At 40.2% G+C, this 22,493-nt stretch overlaps 1 non-coding gene across 1 annotated transcript; it reads right to left on the reverse strand.

Annotated features, from left to right (window-relative positions):
• Nucleotides 1-16,439: 16,439 nt before the first annotated feature.
• Nucleotides 16,440-16,547, reverse strand: LOC148580041 (small nucleolar RNA R71). The gene has a single exon (XR_015895935.1). It is a non-coding gene; the product is annotated as a small nucleolar RNA R71 (small nucleolar RNA).
• Between the last annotated feature and the right edge of the window lie 5,946 nt (nt 16,548-22,493).

Raw genomic sequence — 22,493 nt, forward strand, 5'->3', positions numbered from 1 at the left:
TTCTTTTGCTCGAGGGTGAGCAACATTCTAAGTTTGGTGTGGTAAAAGCATAAGCTTTTTATTTTTCCATAACCATTAATGACACCTAAGGCTAGAGAAACCTCAAAGAGGAAAGGGAAGGCAAGTGCTTTCACCTCTGAGCCATGGGAGATCGAAAGATTCATCTCTAAAGCCCATCACTAAGAAAAGGATGGAGCAAGCAATTAAGGGTGGAACATCAAGAGCACTCCATCATCCTTCATGAAATCAGAGAAGATCAAAAAGCAATGAGGGAGGAGCAACAAAGACAAGGAAGAGACATAGAAGAGCTCAAGGACATCATTGGTTCCTCAAGAAGGAAACGCCACCATCACTAAGGTGGATTCATTCCTTGTTCTTATTTCTTCTGTTTTTCGTTTTCTATGTTATGTGCTTATCTATGTTTGTGTCTTCATTACATGATCATTAGTAGTTAGTAACTATGTCTTAAAGTTATGAATGTCCTATGAATCCATCACCTCTCTTAAATGAAAAATGTTTTAATTCAAAAGAACAAGAAGTACATGAGTTTCGAATTTATCCTTGAACTTAGTTAATTATATTGATGTGGTGACAATGCTTCTTGTTTTCTGAATGTATGCTTGAACAGTGCATATGTCTTTCGAAGTTGTTGTTTAAGAATGTTAAATATGTTGGCCCTTGAAAGAATGATGACTAGGAGACATGTTATTTGATAATCTGAAAAATCATAAAAATGATTCTTGAAGCAAGAAAAAGCAGCAAAGAACAAAGCTTACAGAAAAAAAAAGAAAAAAAAATATAGGCGAAAAAAAATAGAAAGAAAAAGCAAGCAGAAAAAGCCAAAAGCTCTTAAAACCAAGAGGCAAGAGCAAAAAGCCAATAACCCTTAAAACCAAAAGGCAAGGGCAAATAAAAAGGATCCCAAGGCTTTGAGCATCAGTGGATAGGAGGGCCTAAAGGAATAAAATCCTGGTCTAAGCGGCTAAACCAAGCTGTCCCTAACCATGTGCTTGTGGCGTGAAGGTGTCAAGTGAAAACTTGAGACTGAGCGGTTAAAGTCAAGGTCCAAAGCAAAAAAAGAGTGTGCTTAAGAACCCTGGACACCTCTAATTGTGGACTTTAGCAAAGCTGAGTCACAATCTTAAAAGGTTCACCCAATTATGTGTCTGTGGCATTTATGTATCCGGTGGTAATACTGGAAAACAAAGTGCTTAGGGCCATGGCCAAGACTCATAAAACAGCTGTGTTCAAGAATCATCATACTAAACTAGGAGAATCAATAACACTATCTAAACTCTGAGTTCCTATAGATGCCAATCATTCTGAACCTCAATGGATAAAGTGAGATGCCAAAACTATTCAAGAGGCAAAAAGCTATAAGTCCCGCTCATTTGATTGGAGCTATGTTTCATTGATAGTTTGGAATTTATAGTATATTCTCTTCTTTTTATCCTATTTGATTTTCCGTTACTTGGGGACAAGCAACAATTTAAGTTTAGTGTTGTGATGAGCGGATAATTTATACGCTTTTTGGCATTGTTTTTAGTATGTTTTTAGTAGGATCTAGTTACTTTTAGGGATGTTTTCATTAGTTTTTATGTTAAATTCACATTTCTGGACTTTACTATGAGTTTGTGTGTTTTTCTGTGATTTCAGGTATTTTCTGGCTGAAATTGAGGGACTTGAGCAAAAATCAGATTCAGAGGTTGAAGAAGGACTGCTGATGCTGTTGGATTCTTGAGATCCGGAAAGTCTAAATCTTGTCTGTGGTATTCCGAGTAGGATCTGGGAAGGGATGGCTGTGACGAGCTTCAAACTCGCGAGTGCAGGGCGTAATGACAGACGCAAAAGGATTACTGAATCCTATTCCAGCATGATCGAGAATCGACAGATGATTAGTCGTGCGGTGACAGCGCATTTGGACCATTTTCACTGAGAGGACGGGATGTAGCCATTGACAACGGTGATGCCCAACATACAGCTTGCCATGGAAATGAGTATGAAGACAGTAGGAAAGCAGAGGTTCAGAAGGAACAAAAGCATCTCCATATGCTTATATGAAATTCTCACTAATGAATTACATAAGTATTTCTATCCCAATTTATATTTTAATTATTAAAACTCTATAACCATTTGAATCTGCCTGACTGAGATTTACAAGGTGACCATAGCTTGCTTCAAGTCGACAATCTCCGTGGGATCGTGATGAGCGGATAATTTATACGCTTTTTGGCATTGTTTTTAGTATGTTTTTAGTAGGATCTAGTTACTTTTAGGGATGTTTTCATTAGTTTTTATGTTAAATTCACATTTCTGGACTTTACTATGAGTTTGTGTGTTTTTCTGTGATTTTAGGTATTTTCTGGCTGAAATTGAGGGACTTGAGCAAAAATCAGATTCAGAGGTTGAAGAAGGACTGCTGATGCTGTTGGATTCTGACCTCCCTGCACTCAAAGTGGATTTTCTGGAGCTAAAGAACTTGAAAAGGCGCGCTTCTAATTGCGTTGGAAAGTAGACATCTAGGGCTTTCCAGCAATATATAATAGTCCATACTTTGGCCAAGAATAGATGACGTAAACTGGCATTCAACGCGAGTTCTCTGCCCAATTCTGGCGTCCAGCGCCAGAAAAGGATCCAAAACCAGAGTTGAACGCCCAAACTGGCACAAATACTGGCGTTCAACTCCAAGAAGGACCTCTACACGTGCAGCACTCAAGCTCAGCCCAAGCACATTCCAAGTGGGCCCCGGAAGTGGATTTATGCATCAATTACTTACTTCTGTAAATCCTAGTAGCTAGTTTATTATAAATAGGACCTTTTTCTATTGTATTAGACATCTTTGGATTATCTTTTGATCCTTTGATCATCTTTGGACGCCTGGTTCTTAGATCAGAGGGGCTGGCCATTCGGCCATGCCTGGACCTTTCACTTATGTAATTTTAACGGTAGAGTTTCTACACTCCATAGATTAAGGTGTGGAGCTCTGCTGTTCCTCAAACATTAATGCAAAGTACTACTGTTTCCTATTCAATTCATCTTATTTCGCTTCTAAGATATTCATTCGCACTTCAACCTGAAAGTGATGAACGTGACAATCATCATCATTCCCCATGAACGCGTGCCTGACAACTGACAAACCCCAATTTGACGGTTTGTTTTGCCTTGAATTTAGAACATTTTGATAACCTTTGTCACATTTAGCCTAAGAATTAGCATGGTTTTGTTATCTCTTCCATGATTGTGCTTAAGTGTAAAAACATGTTTTTTAAGCCTTGTCTTGGTGAATTCTAGTTTCTGTTTGATTCCATACGATGCCTTGATGTGTTTGCTAGTAACCTCAGGTTGAAACTAGGCATGGATCAAAGGAAGCAAGGAAGGAAGCATACAAGTGGAGAGAAGCATAAAAAAGTCAAAGAAGCAAAGTCAGCCATGCACGCGCACGCGCACAAGGCGCTCGCGCGCACATTGCAGAACCGACCAGGGACGCGCACGCGTACCATGCGCGCACGCGCCGATGAAGGCACATGACCTCATTAATGCAACACATGCCTGGCGATTTTGAGAGGTTTTCTGAACCCATTTTGGCGCCAAATTGCTAAAGGAAAGGAATAAAAGGATGAAGGATTAAGGGAGGAGAAAGGGGGATGACTTAGGATCATTGATCACTTTAGATGTTAGTTACCAATTAGTTTATTTTAGCTTTGTAGTTAGTTTCTAGAGAGAGAAGCTCTCTCTTCTCTCTAGGATTAGGATTAGGTTTAGGTTAATCTCTCTTCTTAGATCTAGGTTTAACTCATGCTTTGATTCACTTTTCATTCACCAATTCCTAATCTTCTCCTCTTCCTCTTTCTAGATGTGTGCTTTAATAATTGTAATTCTTCATTTTGTTTTGGATATATTGTTGTTCCTTGGTTTTCTTTCAATAATGCAATTTGAGGTAATTCATGATAATTGTGATTTCCTTGATTGTTGTTGTTAATTCTTTACATTCAATTGTAGTTAGAATTCATTCTTGTTGTGATTGACTATACTTTTCTTTTGTGCCTTCCAAGTGTTTGATGAAATGCTTGGTTGGATTTTAGTATAGATTTTGTTCCTCTTGGCCTAGGTAGAGTAATTAGTGACACTTGAGTTATCTAGTTCCTTTGTTGATTGATAATTGGAGAGATTGCTAATTGGTTTGGAGTGCACTAAGGCTAGTCTTTCCTTGGGAGTTGGCTAGGACTTGTGGCTCAAGTCAATTCATCCATTTGACTTTCCTTTAATTAGTAAGGGTTAACTAAGTGGTAGCAATGAACAATTCTCATCACAATTGAGAAGGATAACTAGGATAGGACTTCTAGTTCTCACACCTTACCAAGAGCCTTTTATAGTTGTTAGTTTATTTTCATTGCCATTTACTTTTCATGCTTCTTATCCAAAACCCCAAAATAACTCATAACCAATAACAAGGCACTTTATTGCAATTCCTAGGGAGAACGACCTGAGGTTTGAATACTTCGGTTTATAAATTTTAGGGGTTTGTTTTAGTGACAAACAACTTTTTGTATGAAAGGATTAGTGATTGGTTTAGAAACTATACTTGCAACGAGACTTCATTTGTGAAATTCTAAACCGTCAAAAATCCAAATCATCAAAATGGCGTCGTTGCCGGGGATGAGAAATGGTGTTATGTTATTGGTTATTGTACATATGTGAATAGTGTAAATAGCTTGTCTTTTGCTTGTTTACTAGATTTTGTTAGCTTTATTTTTGTTTTTTTCCATAATGAATTCTCACCACTTTGGCTATGAGTTTGGTTCTAAGTGTGTTGTAGGAAATGTGGACTTTAATGGCAACATGTACCAAGGATGGAACACTCCAAGATGGGAGGAGCCTCAAGGAATTGATCACTCCTATTGGCATCAACCTCCGGACACTTATAGGTATAACCCTCATCCTAATGCATGTCAATTCAATGGCTATGGTGAATCACCTTGTGACTTCCAAGCACCACCACCATATGCCTATGAATCTCATCCTCAACATGAACCTCAACCATTCTCACAAGCCTTTCATCACCAAGCACCACCCTATGATCCATATCCATCATATAACCAATCATCCTTACCATATTTTTATGGCCATAATGAGCAAGAACCTCTAGAATCACCACAACCATGTCAAGACTACTCCTAAGAACCACCTCAATACTCATCATTTCCATACCCTTACCAAGAAGAACCACCGTCCTACTATGAACCCTCTCTCCAAAATAATGAACCTTCCTATTCACCCCAAGCCCCAATAGACGATCCTCTCACTTTGTTACTCCAAGGACAAGAAGCCATGAAGCGGGATACACTTGAGTTTGTCACCAATTTGACCAAGGTGGTGCACACTTTAGCCCACCAATGCTTGAATACTCAAGGTACTTCCGTGACCACATGTGAAAAGTCAAAAGAAGAGCAAAGTGTGAAGGAGAAATTGGAAATTTCGGTGGAGAAGGAGGAGTCAAATTTTGTGTTGGAACAATTAGAGGAGCCTATGATCATTGAAGAAAAGGAAGAGGTGGTTGAAGATTTAGGAGATGTTGACAGTCCAAGGGAATGTAGCATCATGGAGAACTCTTCCAAGAAGCTTGATATTGATGTTGAGGAGGGTGCGCAATCTCCAAGGCATATCATCGTTGGAGACTTGGAAGAAGTTTATCAAGAGATGGATTCAATCATAGATGAATTGCTCTCTACAATGGAATCCTTCCCCGTTGGACATGGAGTTGAAATTATAGAAGAGTGTGCACAACCTCCCAAGGAAGATGAGAAGGGCATGGTGTATATTGAAATTGAAGAATATGAAGAGGTTGATCAAGAGATGACCTCGTTCATCAATGAATTTCTATCCAAAATTGAATCGCCTCTCATTAAACAAGATGAAGTTCTTGAAGATAACACCAAGCCACGTAGCAAAGAAGATGAGGTTGAAAGTGAAGAGAATTGTGAAGAGGTGGAAACAACTAAAGAAGAGCACAAGGAAGTAGACCTTGCATTGTCTAAGTGTGGGGAAGACCCTCTTCCCAAGTCACCATCCAACACAACATTCAAGTGGGTAAAATTCTTATCCATAAGCTTTACTTTCTCGCTTGAATATGGTTTGATTGAAACGGATGGACAACTTAGAGCTCTTTGTGGAACTAAAAGTAAGAATGAGTTGTGTAGTCGTTGCAAGTTAGGAATTAGGCTCATTGAGGTCAAAGCTTCAAGGTATAGGGATGATGGTGGGACAAGAATTACTTTATATGGATCTAGGAGGAAGCATTGGTGGAGTAAAGAGAATTCTATGAGTCAATCCCCTCTATGTCAACCGCTCATCCGACAAAACCATGAAACTCAACTAACGGATGGGTGTGAAGACAAGATATGGGATCCCGGTTCGCTAAATGAAGACCAACTATGGGAACTCGTGTCTTGGGTAGAACTTTGCCCAAGTTTGGTGAATATGGTTGGAAATTCTGTCAACCAATTGAGAAGCAAAGATCCTTGGAGATTCAGGGATGAGTACAAACATAAGCCACCATGACAATGCGCCCCTCAAAATGTCCAACTTAAGGACTTAAACTAAAAGTGCTAGGTGGGAGACACCCCACCATGGTAAACTCTTTCCATTCCCTTTTAAATTTGCCTAATAAGTGATTTGAGTTACCATTGTAGGTAGATGTTTCATACAAATTTGTTTGTACAATTTAATTGTTAGCTTAGTCACATGCATGTTGTGTTTAGTAGTAGATGACTTATATCAAAAATTGCATTTTTGTGAATTGTGTGATGGTTGAGTGAATAAGAGTTGTGAACACTAAGGGGAGCACCCAGCAAGTTTTTCTTTCAAAAAAAAAAAAAAAAAAAAAGAGAGATAGAGATGAAGAAATGGGCATGGACGCGCGCGCGCAACGTGCGCGTACGCGTCCTGACGCGCATGCACCATAAGCCACATTCCAGAGAGTTGGGCCTCTCCTGGGCCAGCGTTGTGCCTCCGGCCCAACTCATTCCACGCTGACGCGCGCTACGTGCGTACGCGCACATACAGCTATGGGGAACTACACGCGTACGCGCACTTGCCGCGTCCGCGTCGATTCGCTGATGCAACTTCTGGGCCAATATCCAGAGAGTTGCGCTAAATTTGGGCCAACTTTAAGCCCCCAGCTCAACTCACCTCGCGCGGACGCGCACAGGCCGCGTGCGCACATATATGCCAGAAGCTGAAAAGACGCGAGCGCACGCATCGCGCTTGCGCGTCCTACAATAAACTGTCAAATGCACGCGGACGCGCACTTGCCGCGTGCGCGCAAATCTCGTGGCGCGACTTCCAGGCCATTCTCCAGAGAGTTAGGCCTGGGTTGGGCCAACTCTAAGCCCCTGGCCCAACTCCATGCACGCGTGCGCGCACGGTACGCGCACGCGTCCTTTCCTCTTTCGCTCACCCTCGCCTAAGCGCGTTGTACGCGCACGCGTATGACCCCATTTTTCTTAATGGGCGCGGACGCGCAAGGTGCGCGCACGCGCCAATTCAAAAATCGGGATAACCCTACCTCGCGAAGCACACTGCGCAGTCGCGCAAACCCACCCCCTCCAACGTTCCAGTTCTTCTCCTCGCCCCATCTGTGCTCGCAGCAGCAGCGCCGCCTCCGCCGCCGCGCCATCGTCATCGCCGGCGACTCGCCCTGCTCAACCTCACCTTCTCTTCCCCCTCACCCCCACCCATTCTCGCTCTCTCACTCTTCTCTCCCTCTCCCTCCTCTCAACCGCGCCGTGACTAACCCCTCCGCCGCCACCCCGTCCTCACTGCCGGCGGCTCGCTCCTCCCTCTCTGTTCTCCCTACACACCCTCATATCCTCCTTCCCTCTCGCCATCACCCCCCTCCTCCCTTTCGGCTCTTCCCCCTCCGGCCAAACCACCGCGCCACCGCGCCACCGCGCCACCGTTCACGGCGGTGCCAGTCTGTCTCCGTTGCCCCGGCTCTATCGTGGTCCCCATTTCCATTTTCAGTTTTCCCGGCTCCCAGGTTCCTGCTCCATTTCTGCCATCTCTGTTTCTATTTTCCCTTTTTCTTTGATTCAATTATGTTAGTTCCTAGAGTTGCCTGTTAATTAGCTAAATTCCAATTTTGCATGTTAGGTTTAGTTAGAAATAATTGCGGTTAGGTAGCTAGGGCTGGATAGAGGATTCTAGGCCTGATAAGTGCTCCGTATGTGCTAACTTGCTGTTTATCTGTTTGAATGCTGTATGCTGGTTTTGGCTTGCTTTTTATGCACTTCTTGTTGCCTGATTGCTATACCACTGTTGCTGTGCTTCATTGATGCTGCCTTCTTCCTGTTTGTGCTATTCTGTTATCCGGGAACGTCCAATTCTAAGCCGGAATGCTGCCCGATTTTTCAAGGAATTAGTTTCATTTTGATCTTTATTTCAGTTTTGGGCGACTTTCCGTTTCCTTTTGACTTCCCGGATTTGCACAATCATTGTGAACATGAACCACAATCTCTAGTTCAATTGAGCCTATATATCATCATATCACTAATCCACTTTTCCTAACTCATTAATTTCTTTCACCATTTTACTTACCCTCACTTTTAACCCTCTTTAACAATTCTTTCATGACTATGATGATATTAGTGCCTTTTGCATATGAGGTGTTACCTTATGGTTTTGGTTCGGTCACTTATGCTTACTTGTTCAATTTTACATATTCAGTGCAACATCATGATTGCTCTTTGATAATGATATCCTGAACATGTCTTCTTTGTTACATGCTAAATGTTTCATATATTCTATCATATTCTTTTCAGGATGTCGGATAAGGGCAAAGCCGTAGCCACCACCTCTAAAAAGAGAAAACACTCTACCCCCTCCACTCCTTCCATCTACAAGAACTATGCTAGGAATCCATTACAGGACGAGGATAAGGAGAATCAGCTGTTACCTTCTACCAACCCGGGCAAATTCCCCAATCTCTACTGTGAGCTTCGGTTCTCTAGATATCGGACCACGAAGCTGAATATTGAGAAGAAGTTGCTCCTCCCTAATGATGTGAGACGGCGCATTAATGGCCGGATCCTTGAGTTAGGTATTGATTTTTTTGACCGGGACTTGGGTGACATCAATATCTCTTGGGTGAAGGAATTCTACTGCAACTTCTTCCGTCCGACCTTGGATTCGGTTCAGGTGCGGGGTAGAGAGATTCTGCTCACCGAGGCCGCCATTGGGGAGGCATTACATTGCCGTCACATTCCGCTTGACCAGTGTGCCCACCATCAGGCTGAGATAGCCATCCATACCATGACATTTGATTATGAGGCGCTTCGGCGCGTGATTGGGATACCGGAGGCTTCATAGGTTATGGATGCGGGCAACCCCAAGCCGAAGGGAATGTTATTCACTCATTTTACCAGGGAGGCCAAGACTTGGCAGATGATCTTCGCCCACTACGTCCTGCCTACCACCCACTTTTCTGAGGTCCCCATGGAGATTCTTTTGCTGATAGGGTGTGTTATGGAGGGGAAGGATGTCTCCTTCCCTAGACTTATCCGACAGTGCATGTGGCGGGCGCATATTCGTGGCCTGCTTCCATTTCCTACATTGGTCACGAGTATGGCGGCCTTAGCTGATGTCCCATGGTCAGATGATGATGTGTGACCACTACCCGCTGATGCAGACGACAGGGAGGTTACTATCCCCTGGGGTGTTTGGGTACACGAGAAGCCGCCTGCTAGCCGCCGCTCTCGGGCTAGAGCTGCCATAGGGACACCTTCACCACCAGCCCCTGCAGCTGGCCCATCATCTTCTACAGCCGTAGCTCCTCCACCATCTACAGACCCTCCGGCAGCACCTGAGCCTACTTATCTCCTGGTCCAGCGTCTCTTCCGGTTCCTAGAGCGAGAGCGACGCCATGTCAGACGCCGTTTGGATCGGATGGACCAGGCCCTTATCTCTCTGGGCGCCGAGCTACCTCCGCTTCCCGATTCTCCGGCCTCCGATGAGCAGGATCATCAGGAGGAGGACGCGGAGGCACCAGCTCAGCAGGATGCCCCGGACACTACAGAGCCGGCACATATGGAGGCACCACCTCAGACTCAGGAGGAGCCTGTTCCTCAGCCTGTTCCTCAGCCGGTCCCACAGCCACAGACAGAGCCAGAGCCTATCGTTGCACCTCCCACTGATCCTCCGGTTTAGCATCGAGGACGATGCTTGATTTTAAGTGTGGGGAGGGCACCGGTAGCATTATTTGGGAACCGGTGAACTCTTTTTCGGCCTAGTTATCTCATTTTGCACATTTTTGTATATATTTTGATGCATTTCTAGTTTGCTTTGGATACTTTTATTGCTTATTTTGGATTTTAGATATTTTGATGCTTTTGGATACTTTTAGATATTTTGGATGATAGATTCCATATTTTAGTTTGATTTTTCTTTATACATTTTCGCATATCTCCTTTTGTATATTCTCCTTTTAGTTTGTGGTTGTGATTAGAAATCATGTTTTGAGCGAAACTTAGTCACCCCTTTTTGCATAAGAATTTGGTTTTGAGTGAAAAAAAGAAAAGGGTAAACTAAGAAAAATTTTTGAATTTTTCAATCACAACAATGCTTAGTCAAACATTGAGGTTTTTCAAGAAAGTTTAAATATAGGGCATTAACCCAATTGATTGAAAGAAAATTTTTGAAACTTGCTTGAAATTCATACCTTTTGAAGCATGTATTGAATTAAGAACACAAGCTTGTGAGACTTGAGCTTATTGATGTGGTTACATTTTATAACCACTTATTTTCCATTCTTATGTGAAATTGTTCTCTTTCCATGATTGTGATCCTTAATTTGCTTGATTCTATATATCCGTTTATTTCTTGTGTTTGTGCATTTATATGATTGAGGCCATTATTTCATTTGCCACTTACCCAAATAGCCAACCTTTTACTCTCCATTGTTAGGCAATTTTGAGCCTATGCGTAACCAACTTATTCTTATTTTAGCACATTACAAGCCCAAGGCGGAAAACCAATGAAAGGTCCTTGTTTGGATCTTTGATTAGCCTAGGCTAGTGAGAGTATATATTATTCAAGTTGGTGAGGCTTGGGAACATTGGACGGGATAGAAAGGGGCAATACACTTTTATGTTTAGGAATTGGGCACATATTCATGTATTAATCAAATGTAGAGACCTTATGCATTGATGTTCGTGTATTTAGCTTGAAAGAAAAAAAAATGTATATATATATATAGAAAAAAATAATAATGATGAAAAAAAAATAAAATGAAAAAAAAAAGGAAGAAAAAAAATAATAAAAGGGGACAAAATGCCCCAAAGTGAAGTCAATAATAAGGAATCAATGCATAAGTGTTGTGAAATGAAAAAAAAAAAGGCATGAAGTATGTAAGAAAAAGTGAAGAATGGGTAGTTAGAATAGCTCGCATTTGTATAGGTCATCAATTAGGTTAGGTGGGAAAGTCTATGCTAATCAAAGACTCAAATCCTAGGCCACTTGACCATAAATGATCCTACCTTGACCCTAACCCCATTACAACCTAAATGAAAGACCTCATGATGAATGTATGCACGCATTGAATAAATGTTGATTGTTAGAAGAAAATCAAATCTTGGAAAACATGATTAGAAGAGAATTGAGTGGATTAACCCTTAAACACTTGAGTGAATAGAGCGGATACACATCCGGTGAGGGTTCAAAAGTTCAATTACATGCATTTCACCTATATTATCTATATTCTTGCAAGTTTGAACTCCTTTTTAATAATTCAATACAATTGTGGTTTGGACTTGGTCCTTATTACTTAGCTCTTGTACTTACACATGCTCTCTTGGGAATTGATTTGTTTGAACTAAGCATTTCCAATTGCCTTAGATAGTTGCATTTAGATAGGACTCATATAGTTTAGTTGCATTCAAAAAATGCCATACCCCTTAGTTCCTTCTTATTTTAGCATGAGGACATGCTAAGGCTTAAGTGTGGGGAGGTTGACAAACCCCAATTTGGCGGTTTGTTTTGCCTTGAATTTAGAACATTTTGATAACCTTTGTCACATTTAGCCTAAGAATTAGCATGGTTTTGTTATCTCTTCCATGATTGTGCTTAAGTGTAAAAACATGTTTTTTAAGCCTTGTCTTGGTGAATTCTAGTTTCTGTTTGATTCCATACGATGCCTTGATGTGTTTGCTAGTAACCTCAGGTTGAAACTAGGCATGGATCAAAGGAAGCATACAAGTGGAGAGAAGCATAAAAAAGTCAAAGAAGCAAAGTCAGCCATGCACGCGCACGCGCACAAGGCGCTCGCGCGCACATTGCAGAACCGACCAGGGACGCGCACGCGTACCATGCGCGCACGCGCCGATGAAGGCACATGACCTCATTAATGCAACACGTGCCTGGCGATTTTGAGAGGTTTTCTGAACCCATTTTGGCGCCAAATTGCTAAAGGAAAGGAATAAAAGGATGAAGGATTAAGGGAGGAGAAAGGGGGATGACTTAGGATCATTGATCACTTTAGATGTTAGTTACCAATTAGTTTATTTTAGCTTTGTAGTTAGTTTCTAGAGAGAGAAGCTCTCTCTTCTCTCTAGGATTAGGATTAGGTTTAGGTTAATCTCTCTTCTTAGATCTAGGTTTAACTCATGCTTTGATTCACTTTTCATTCACCAATTCCTAATCTTCTCCTCTTCCTCTTTCTAGATGTGTGCTTTAATAATTGTAATTCTTCATTTTATTTTGGATATATTGTTGTTCCTTGGTTTTCTTTCAATAATGCAATTTGAGGTAATTCATGATAATTGTGATTTCCTTGATTGTTGTTGTTAATTCTTTACATTCAATTGTAGTTAGAATTCATTCTTGTTGTGATTGACTATACTTTTCTTTTGTGCCTTCCAAGTGTTTGATGAAATGCTTGGTTGGATTTTAGTATAGATTTTGTTCCTCTTGGCCTAGGTAGAGTAATTAGTGACACTTGAGTTATCTAGTTCCTTTGTTGATTGATAATTGGAGAGATTGCTAATTGGTTTGGAGTGCACTAAGGCTAGTCTTTCCTTGGGAGTTGGCTAGGACTTGTGGCTCAAGTCAATTCATCCATTTGACTTTCCTTTAATTAGTAAGGGTTAACTAAGTGGTAGCAATGAACAATTCTCATCACAATTGAGAAGGATAACTAGGATAGGACTTCTAGTTCTCACACCTTACCAAGAGCCTTTTATAGTTGTTAGTTTATTTTCATTGCCATTTACTTTTCATGCTTCTTATCCAAAACCCCAAAATAACTCATAACCAATAACAAGGCACTTTATTGCAATTCCTAGGGAGAACGACCCGGGGTTTGAATACTTCGGTTTATAAATTTTAGGGGTTTGTTTTAGTGACAAACAACTTTTTGTATGAAAGGATTAGTGATTGGTTTAGAAACTATACTTGCAACGAGACTTCATTTGTGAAATTCTAAACCGTCAAAAATCCAAATCATCAACAACCACTTTCGTTCTACTTTCGATTGAATGAGTGTCTCTTAGATCTCTTAACCAGAATCTCCGTGGTATAAGCTAGATTGATGCGGCATTCAAGAGAATCCGAAAAGTCTAAACCTTGTCTGTGGTATTCCGAGTAGGATTTAATGATTGAATGACTGTAACGAGCTTCAAACTCGCGATTGCTGGGCGTAGTGACAGAACGCAAAAGGATAGTAAATCCTATTCCAGCATGATCGAGAACCGACAGATGAATAGCCGTGCCGTGACAGGGTGCGTTGACCATTTTCACTGAGAGGATAAGATGTAAACCATTGACAAGGGTGATGCCTCCGGACGATTAGCCGTGCTGTGACAGGGCATTTGGATCATTTTCCCGAGAGAAGACCGAAAGTAGCCATTGACAATGGTGATGCATTACATAAAGCCAGCCATGGAACGGAGTAAGACTGATTGGATTAAGATAGCAGGAAAGCAGAGGTTCAGAGGAACGAAAGCATCTCTATTCGCTTATTTGAAATTCTCACCAGTGATTTACATAAGTATCTCTATCCCTATCTTATTAATTATTTTCGAAAACCCTATTACTATTTTATATCCACCTGACTGAGATTTACAAGGTGACCATAGTTTGCTTCATACCAACAATCTCCGTGGGATTCGACCCTTACTCACGTAAGGTATTACTTGGACGACCCAGTGCACTTGCTGGTTAGTTGTGCGAAGTTGTGAACCATGGTATTGGCATCATGTTTTTGGCGCGCCATTACCAGGGTAAGAAAGAGCGATGAATTTTACATAATTAAAGTGTAATCACAATTTCTGCGCACCATATCGACCCTTACTCACGTAAGGTTTATTACTTGGACGACCTAGTGCACTTGCTGGTTAGTTGTGCGAAGTTGTGACAAAGAACTAAGATTATGAACGTGCGTATAAAGTTTTTGGCGCCGCCAAGGAATGAACGATCACGATTTCGTGCACCAAGTTTTTGGCGCCGTTGCCGGGGATTGTTCGAGTTTGGACAACTGACGGTTCATCTTGTTGCTCAGATTAGGTAATTTTATTTTAATTTTAAGCTTTTTATTTTTATTTTTATTTCTATTTTTGAAAAAAATTTCAAAAAAAAAACAATAAAAATTAAATTATTCTATGTTTTTCAGAATGTTTAAGAATGAATTCTAGAGTTTCAAGATAACATGTTGAAGTCTGGCTGGCTGTAAAGCCATGTCTAAATTTTTTTGGACTGAGGCTTCCTCTTCACATGCTTGAACTATGTATGCTGAAGCTTGGCTGGCCATTGGCCATGTCTAGTGTTTTGGACCAGAGCTTTCACTGAAAGCTTGGCTGGCTAGTAAGCCATGTCTAATTCCTGGACTGGAGCTTTAGACTAACATTGCATGATTCCTGGAATTCTCATTAGAAATTTTGAAATCCTTATTTTCTTTTTCAAAATAATTTTCGAAAAATATACAAAAAAAATTTTTAATAAAATCATAAAATCAAAAATAATTTGATGTTTCTTGTTTGAGTCTAGTGTCAAATTTGAAGTTTGGTGTCAATTGCATATTTTTAATTTCATTAAAATTTTCGAAAACTCATGCATAATATTCTTCATGATCTTCAAGTTGTTCTTGATGATTTCCTTGTTTGATCTTTGCATTTCCTTGTTTTGTGTCTTTTCTTGTTTTCCATATGCATTTTTTGAATTGTTAGTGTCTCAACATTAAAAATTTTTAAGTTTGGTGTCCTGCATGCTTTTCTTTTCTTAAAAATTTTCAAAAACATGTTCTTGATGTTCATCTTGACATTCAAAGTGTTCTTGCATATTTTTCTTGTTTTGATTCATAATTTTTATGTCTTGTGTCTTTTTTGTGTTTTTCTCTCTCCTCATTAAAAATTCAAAAATAAAAAAATATATCTTTCCCTTTTTCTCTCATAAATTTTTGAAAATTTGAGTTGATTCTCTCAAAACTTTTCAAAATTTAGTTGTTTCTTATGAGTCAAATCAAATTTTCAATTTAAAAATTCTATCTTTTTCAAATATTTTTTTTCAAAAATCAAATCTTTTTCATTTTTTTCTTTCATAATTTCGAAATTTTCAAAATTTATTTCAAAATTTTTTTCTTATTTCTATTTCATATTTTCGAAATTAATGCTAACAATTAATGTGATTGATTCAAAAAAAAATATTTTTTTAGTTTGTTACTTACCTAGTAAGAAAGGTTCAATCTTTAAATTTTAAAATCATATCTTTTTGTTTCTTGTTAGTCAAGTAATCAACTTCAATTTTCAAAATCAAATCTTTTTAATTTCCAATTCAAATCTTTTTCAAAATGATTTTCAATAAGGAATCTCTATACTGTGACATAGAGGATTCTATATTTTTTTTTTCTATTCTCTTCTTTTTCATATGAGCAGGAACAAGGATAAGAACATTCTTGTGAAGCTGATCCTGAACCTGAAAGGACTCTAAAGAGGAAGCTAAGAAAAGCTAAAGCACAACTCTCTGGAGAAAATCTGACAGAAATTTTCGAAAAAGAAGGAGACATGGCCGAACCCAACAACAATGCAAGGAAGATGCTTGGTGACTTCACTGCACCAAATTCCAACTTACATGGAAGAAGCATCTCAATCCCTGCCATTGGAGTAAACAATTTTAAGCTAAAGCCTCAATTATTTTCTCTGATGCAACAGAATTGCAAGTTTCATGGACTTCCATCAGAAGATCCTTTTTAGTTCTTAACTGGATTCTTGAAAATCTGTGATACTGTTAAGACCAATGGGGTTGATCCCGAGGTCTACAGGCTTATGCTTCTCTCGTTTGCTGTAAGAGACAGAGCTAGAATATGGTTGGACTCTCAACCTAAAGATAGCCTGAACTCTTGGGATAAGCTGGTCACGACTTTCTTAGCCAAGTTCTTTCCTCCTCAAAAGCTTAGCAAGCTTAGAGTGGATGTTCAAACCTTCAAACAGAAAGAAGGTGAATCCCTCTATGAAGCTTGGGAAAGATACAAGCAACTGACCAAAAAGTGTCCTTTTGACATGCTTTCAGAATGGACCATCCTGGATATATTCTATGATGGTCTGTCTGAATTATCAAAGATGTCATTGGACCATTCTGCAGGTGGATCCATTCACCTAAAGAAAACGCCTGCAGAAGCTCAGAAACTCATTGACATGGTTGCAAATAACCAGTTCATGTACACTTCTGAGAGGAATCCTGTGAACAATGGGACGCCTCAGAAGAAGGGAGTTCTTGAAATTGATACTCTGAATGTCATATTGGCTCAGAATAAAATATTGACTTAGCAAGTCAATATGATTTCTCAGAGTCTGAATGGATTGCAAGATGCATCCAACAGTACTAAAGAAGCATCTTCTGAAGAAGAAGCTTATGATCCTGAGAACCCTGCAATAGCAGAGGTGAATTACATGGGGGAACCCTATGAAAACACCTATAATTCCTCATGGAGAAATCATCCAAAATTCTCATGGAAGGATCAACAAAAGCCTCAACAAGGCTTTAATAATGGTAGAAAAAACAGGTTTAGCAATAGCAAGCCTTTTCCATCATCCTCTCAGTAATAGACAGAGAACTCTGAGCAGAATCCATCTAGCTTAGCAAATATAATCTCTGATCTATCTAAGGCCACTCTAAGTTTCATGAATGAAACAAGGTCCTCCATTAGAAATTTGGAGGCACAAGTGGGCCAGCAGAGTAAAAGAGTCACTGAAGCTCCTCCTAGTACTCTCCCAAGCAATACAGAAGAAAATCCAAAGAGAGAGTGCAAGGCTATTGATTTGACCATCATGGCCGAACCTACAAGGGAGGAGGGGGACATGAATCCCAATGAGGACCTGAAGAAATCTGAGGCTCATACAGAGACCATAGAGATCCCATTCAACCTGCTTCTGCCCTTTATGAGCTCTGATGAGTATTCTTCCTCTGAAGAGGATGAAGACATTACTGAAGAGCAAGTTGCTAAGTACCTTAGTGCAATCATGAAGCTGAATGCCAAATTATTTAGTAATGAGACTTGGGAAGATGAACCTCCCTTGCTCACCAATGAATTGAATGCATTGGATAGGCAGAAATTACCTCAAAAGAAATAGGATCCTGGTAAATTCTTAATACCTTGTACCATAGGCACCATGACCTTTGAGGAGGCTCTGTGTGACCTGGGGTCAGGCATTAACCTTATGCCACTCTCTGTAATGGAGAAACTTGGGATCTTTGAGGTGCAAGCTGCCAGAATCTCATTAGAGATGGCAGACAACTCAAGAAAATAGGCTTATGGACTAGTAGAGGACGTGTTAGTAAAGGTTGAAGGCCTTTACATCCCTGCTGATTTCATAATCCTAGAAACTGGGAAGGATGAGGATGAATCCATCATCCTTGGAAGACCCTTCCTAGCCACAGCAAGAGCTGTGATTAATGTGGACAAAGGAGAGTTGGTCCTTCAACTGAATGAAGACTACCTTGTATTTAAAACTCAAGGTTCTCCTTCTGTAACCATGGAGAGGAAGCATAAAAAGCTTTTCTCACTGCAGAGTCAACCAAATCCCCCACAGTCAAACTCTAAGTTTGGTGTTGAACCCCCACATTCAAACTCTAAGTTTGGTGTTGGGAGGTCCCAACAATGCTCTGAATATCTGTGAGGCTCCATGAGAGCTCACTATCAAGCTATTGACATTAAAAAAGCGCTTGTTGGGAGGCAACCTAATGTTATTTAACTATATTTAATTATTTTCTATTTCTATTTTATGTTTTCTTTAGGTTGATGATCATGTGAAGTCACAAAAACTACTGAAGAGTCAAAAACAGAATGAAAACCAGCATTAAAAACAACTCACCTTGGAGGTAGAACTTACTGGCGTTTAACGCCAAGAAGAAGCATCAAGCTGGCGTTAAACGCCAAAAACAAGCACAAGACTGGCATTTAATACCAGAACAGAGCATGGAATTGGCGTTAAACGCCAGAAACAAGTAGCAAGCTGGCGTTTAACGCCAGACATGCATTCTAAGGGCGTTTTACACGCCTAAATGGAGCAAGGATGTTAAGTCCTTGACCCCTCTGGATCTGTGGACCCCACAAGATCCCCACCTACCCCACCTCTTCTTCTCTCCTCTTCACACCTTTTCATAACTCTCTTCCCCAAATACCCTTCACCAATCACCTCCATACCTCATCCCTAAATACCCTTAACCACTCACATCCATCCACTCTTCCCCATAAACCCCACCTACCTCCCAAATTCAAATTCTTTTCTCTCCTAAACCCAACCCTAATGGCCGAAACCTACCCTCCACCCCACCCCTATATAAACCCCTCAACACTACTCCATTTTCACACATCACAACCACTACTTCTCCCCCTTGGCCGAATACACTCTCTCCCTCCATCTCCTCCATTTTCTTCTTCTTCTACTACTTTCTTTCTTCTTTTGCTCGAGGACGAGCAAACCTTTTAAGTTTGGTGTGGTAAAAGCATTGCTTTTTATTTTTTCATAACCATCAATGGCACCTAAGGCCAGAGAAACCTCAAGAAAGAGGAAAGGGAAGGCAATTGCTTCCACCTCTGAGTCATGGGAGATGGAGAGAATCATATCAAAGGTCCATCAAGACCACTTCTATGAAGTTGTGGCCAAGAAGAAGGTGATCCCTGAGGTCCCTTTTAAGCTCAAAAAGAGCAAATATCCAGAGATCCGACAAGAGATTAGAAGAAGAGGATGGGAAGTTCTCTCTAATCCTATTCAACAAGTCGGGATCTTAATGGTTCAAGAGTTCTATGCAAATGCATGGATCACTAGGAACCATGATCAAAGTAGGAACCCGAATCCAAAGAATTGGCTTACAATGATTCGGGAGAAATACTTAGATTTCAGTCCGGAAAATATAAGGTTGGCACTCAACTTGCCAATGATGCAAGAAAATGCACGCCCTTACACTAGAAGGGTCAACTTTGATCAAAGGTTGGACCAAGTCCTCATGGACATATGTGTGGAAGGAGCTCAATGGAAAGTTGACTCAAGAGGCAAGCCGGTTCAATTGAGAAGACCGGACCTTAAGCCTGTAGCTAGAGGATGGTTGGAGTTCATTCAACGCTCAATTATTCCTACTAGCAACCGGTCTGAAGTTACTGTAGACCGGGCCATCATGATCCATAGTATCATGATTGGGGAGGAAGTGGAAGTTCATGAGATTATACCTCAAGAACTCTACAAGGTGGCTGACAAGTCCTCCATTTTGGCAAGGTTAGCCTTTCTTCACCTCATTTGCCACCTCTGCAATTCGGCTGGAATTGACATAGTGGGAGATATCCTCATTGATGAGGACAAGCCCATCACTAAGAAAAGGATGGAGCAAACAAGAGATCATGGACCTCAACAAGAGCATGAGGAAATTTCTCACCATGAAATCTCTGAGATGCCTCAAGGGATGCACTTTCCTCCATAAAACTATTGGGAGCAAATCAACACCTCCCTAGGAGAATTAAGTTCCAACATGGGACAACTAAGGATGGAACACCAAGAGCACTCCATCATTCTCCATGAGATTAGAGAAGATCAAAGAGCTATGAGGGAGGAGCAACAAAGACAAGGAAGAGACATAGAGGAGCTCAAGAGCACCATTGGTTCTTCAAGAAGAAGAAGACGCCACCCTCACTAAGGTGGACCCGTTCCTTAATCTCTTTGTCTATTTATTTTTCTCTGTTTTTCGTTTACTATGCTTTATGTTTATGTTTGTGTCTTATTACATGATCATTAGTATTTAAGTGTCTATGTCATAAAGCTATGAATGTCCTATAAATCCATCACCTTTCTTAAATGAAAAATACTTTAATTACAAAAGAACAAGAAGTACATGAATTTCGAATTCATCCTTGAAATTAGTTTAATTATTTTGATGTGGTGACAATACTTTTTTTTCTGAATGAATGCTTGAACAGTGCATATATCTTTTGAATTTGTTGTTTATAAATGTTAAAATTGTTGGCTCTTGAAGAATAATGAAAAAGGAGAAATGTTATTTGATAATCTGAAAAATCATAAAATTGATTCTTGAAGCAAGAAATAGAAGTGAAGAACAAAGCTTGCAGAAAAAAAAATGCGAAAAAAAATGCGAAAAAAATATATTAATAAAGAAAAAGAAAAAGCAAGCAGAAAAAGCCAATAGCCCTTAAAACCAAAAGGCAAGGGTAATAAAAAGGATCCAAGGCTCTGAGCATCAGTGGATAGGAGGGCCCAAAGGAATAAAATCCTGGCCTAAGCGGCTAAACCAAGCTGTCCCTAACCATGTGCTTGTGGCGTGAAGGTGTCAAGCCAAAAGTTTGAGACTGAGCGGTTAAAGTCGAGGTCCAAAGCAAAAAGAAGAGTGTGCTTAAGAACCCTGGACACCTCTAATTGGGGACTCTAGCAAAGCTGAGTCACGATCTGAAAAGGTTCACCCAGTTATGTGTCTGTGGCATTTATGTATCCAGTGGTAATATTGGAAAATAAAGTGCTTAGGGCCACGGCCAAGACTCATAAAGTAGCTGTGTTCAAGAATCAACATACTGAACTAGGAGAATCAATAACACTATCTAAATTCTAAGTTCCTATAGATGACAATCATTCTGAACTTCAATGGATTAAGTGAGATGCCAAAACTGTTCAGAGGCAAAAAGCTACTAGTCCCGCTCATCTAATTGGAGCTAAGTTTCATTGATATTTTGAAATTTATAGTTTATTCTCTTCTTTTTATCCTATTTGAATTTCAGTTGCTTGAGGACAAGCAATAATTTAAGTTTGGTGTTGTGATGAGCGGATAATTTATACGCTTTTTGACATCGTTTTTACATAGTTTTTAGTATGATTTAGTTAGTTTTTAATATATTTTTATTAGTTTTTAAAGAAAAATCAAATTTCTGGAATTTACTATGAGTTTATGTATTTTTTTGTGATTTCAGGTATTTTCTGGCTGAAATTGAGGGACTTGAGCAAAAATCTGATTCAGAGGCTGAAGAAGGACTGTAGATGCTGTTGGATTCTGACCTCCCTGCACTCAAAGTGGATTTTCTGGAGCTACAGAAGTCCAAATGGTGCGCTCTCAACTGCGTTGGAAAGTAGACATCCAGGGCTTTCCAGAAATATATAATAGTTTATACTTTTCCTAAGTTTAGATGACGCAAACTGGCGTTTAACAGCAGCTTTCTGCCCTATTCTGGCGTTAAACTCCAGAAACAAGTTGCAAAGCAGAGTTAAACGCCAGAAAGAAGTTACACACTAGCGTTCAACTCCAAGGAAGACCTCTACACGTGAAAGCTTCAATGCTCAGCCCAAGCACATACCAAGTGGGCCCGGAAGTGGATTTCTGCATCATTTACTCATTTCTGTAAACCCTAGTTACTAGTTTAGTATAAAAACTACTTTTAGTGATTTATTTCACATCTCTGGAATACATTATGTAACTTTTACGTTCTGAGACCTCCATGGGAGGCTGGCCATTCGGCCATGTCTACTCTATCTTCACTTATGTATTTTCAACGGTAGAGTTTCTACACACCATAGATTAAGGTGTGGAGCTCTGCTGTTTCTCATGAATTAATGCAAAGTACTATGGTTTTTCTATTCAACTCAAGCCTATTTCTTCTCTAAGATATTCATTCGCACACAAGAACATGATAAATGTGATAATTATGTGACGCTCATCACCATTCTCACTTATGAACGCGTGCCTGACAAACACTTCCGTTCTACATGAAAACAAGCTTAAATGCATATCTCTTAGCCTCCTGATTTACGATCAGAGTCTTCGTGGTATAGGCTAGAATTATTGGCGGCCATTCTTGAGATCCAGAAAGTCTAAACCTTGTCTGTGGTATTCCAAGTAGGATCTGGGAAGGGATGGCTGTGATGAGCTTCAAACTCGCGAGTGCTGGGCGTAGTGACAGACGCAAAAGGATTACTGAATCCTATTCCAGCATGATCGAGAACCGACAGATGATTAGCCGT

This window comes from Arachis ipaensis, chromosome B10 (assembly GCF_059453495.1).
Source record: "Arachis ipaensis isolate K30076 ecotype BB chromosome B10, ASM5945349v1, whole genome shotgun sequence".
In the NCBI taxonomy this organism is placed as follows: Eukaryota; Viridiplantae; Streptophyta; class Magnoliopsida; order Fabales; family Fabaceae; genus Arachis; species Arachis ipaensis.